Below are 2284 nucleotides of genomic sequence, written 5' to 3'. Positions count from 1 at the left end.
CTAGCACTGCTTCCTAAGAACAGCGTGTCTACCGATTTCACCATGGCGGCTTGTTCGAAGTAATACTAACTCATGCATATTCAATCGTCGATATTGAGAGGTTCAATGCAATTGCAATAGATGATTATTGAATCAATCGAAGAATAGCCATTCAAGTCAATATTTGAAGGTTCCATAATTGTTACTAGCTTACCTTAAAGCTTAGTAATAGTGAATCGATGGGGAAAATAGTGAATCGATGGGGAAAATGGCAATCCCCATCTCGCAAATCATATAAAAATGCACTCTATTCACTATATTGAACCTTGTATCTTGCGTCTAATAACGCCCTTTAAAACACAAATAGTGCCATTTTGAGGCCCAATATATGATACAGAATCATTAATTTATCCAATCATTGATTGATGTTGATTTAGATCATTTGAAGGGTTTCTTATCACATTATTATTATTCTTTGCTTTTTTTATTTCATTTTTTTGTCGTACAAAAAAACCTTTTGAATAACCGGTAGAAATGGATTTAGCTAAAGAAAAAGCTTTTACCGCTGCCCAATATCCCTTTCTCTTCCAAAAATTTCTACGAATATGCTTTTTTGATATAGAAGTACGTTTTTTGGAACCGCCATGCAAAAATGAACTTTTCTAAGTTGAATGTGAAAGACATGTATTGTTCAAAATAGATCATTAATTCTTTCTATTCATATATCTATTATTTAGTTATAGATTTTCTTCATAACATACAAATATGCGCATATAGCATATAATAGGGACTAAACTAAATTATTGCTAGGGACTCAAACTCAAGTTGGAGAATAAAAAGAAAGGAGATTCGATTCGCTAGGTATAACTCTCATAGAAAAAAATAGTTATCTTTTTTCTCTTTTTGAAGTATTCATTATCATTATTATTGCATACAATGAAAATCTCAGAAGAAAGAAAATTGTACTAATTGTTTCATATCTCCATTCATTAGGATCGATGGTATCAACTACCGATGAAATCGACCCCCGCAGATAAATAATATAAAAAGAAAAATAAATAAAATAAAAGGTTACAATTCCTATCTCAGTCTATTTCAAATAGACCATATATATAACCTACATATACCTACCGTCGTAATACATTTAATAACAATAACCAGAAATTAATTACCTACATGAGATAAAACAATAAGATTTTCTCTACCAATTGATCCCATTAAAGCATAGCGCCCCCACGATTCGAATAATACTTTTGTTCAATGATCCATTACTTGAACATTACTTGAACTTGATTAAGGCAATTTAAGTAACCTCTTACTTCACCTTCTTACTTCACCCATATGGGAGGTTACAAGTATCATAGAATTTCCCACAAGTTCTGGTGGAAGCCAATCAATCAGTTTCAAATTAAATTTAAATTAGTTAATGATTTTGGATAAAGATCTTGTTGGGTTGAGTTATTTGCGGATCTCATGATCCATATCAAAAGCTAATAATTACTTCACCCCTAGTATTAAGCAATAATTTGCTTAATTATATCATTTGACCAATTCAATTGTAACTCCTTGGGTCAAATTTTAAATAGTCGAGGAAGAGCGAGATTAATAAAAAAGAATATTCTTTTCGTATCCTTATTTTGGTTTGTGTTAAAAAAAAAAATAAATAAGAACTGGTGATGAATGTGAATTGGGAACAATAATTAATATAATTAATTAGAAGAAATAGAGGAAAAAGGTTTGATTTAATTTTATTATTATGGTTATGGAACGCACATATCAATATGCATGGATTATACCTTTCGTTCCGCTTCTAGTTACTATGTTAATAGGATTGGAACTCCTGCTTAATCCGACAGCAACAAAAAATATTCGTCGTATATGGGCTTTTCCCGCTGTTTTATTGTTAAGTATAGTTATGGTCTTTTCCACTAAGCTGGCGATCCAGCAAATCAATGGTAGCTCAATTTATGAATATCTATGGTCTTGGAGCATCACTAGTGATTTTTCCTTAGAATTCGGCTACTTGATTGATCCACTTACTTCTATTATGTCGATATTAATCACTACTGTTGGAATCCTGGTTCTTATCTATAGTGATAATTATATGTCTCATGACCGAGGATATTTGAGATTTTTTGCTTATATGAGTTTTTTCAATACAGCGATGCTGGGATTAGTTACTAGTCCCAATTTGATACAAATCCATATTTTTTGGGAACTAGTGGAATGTGTTCCTATCTGTTAATAGGTTTTGGTTTACCCGACCAATTGCAGCAAATGCCTGTCAAAAAGCGTTTGTGACCAA

At 31.7% G+C, this 2284-nt stretch overlaps 1 pseudogene; it reads left to right on the top strand.

Moving 5' to 3' along the window:
- Positions 1-1705: 1705 nt before the first annotated feature.
- Positions 1706-2284, top strand: part of LOC126409662 (NAD(P)H-quinone oxidoreductase subunit 5, chloroplastic-like) — a 2271-nt pseudogene continuing 1692 nt past the window's right edge.

This window comes from Nymphaea colorata, unplaced genomic scaffold, assembly GCF_008831285.2.
Source record: "Nymphaea colorata isolate Beijing-Zhang1983 unplaced genomic scaffold, ASM883128v2 scaffold0704, whole genome shotgun sequence".
Lineage (NCBI taxonomy): Eukaryota > Viridiplantae > Streptophyta > Magnoliopsida > Nymphaeales > Nymphaeaceae > Nymphaea > Nymphaea colorata.
The sequence above is the reverse complement of the archived record's forward strand: the minus strand, read 5'-3'. Positions and strand labels throughout refer to the sequence as shown.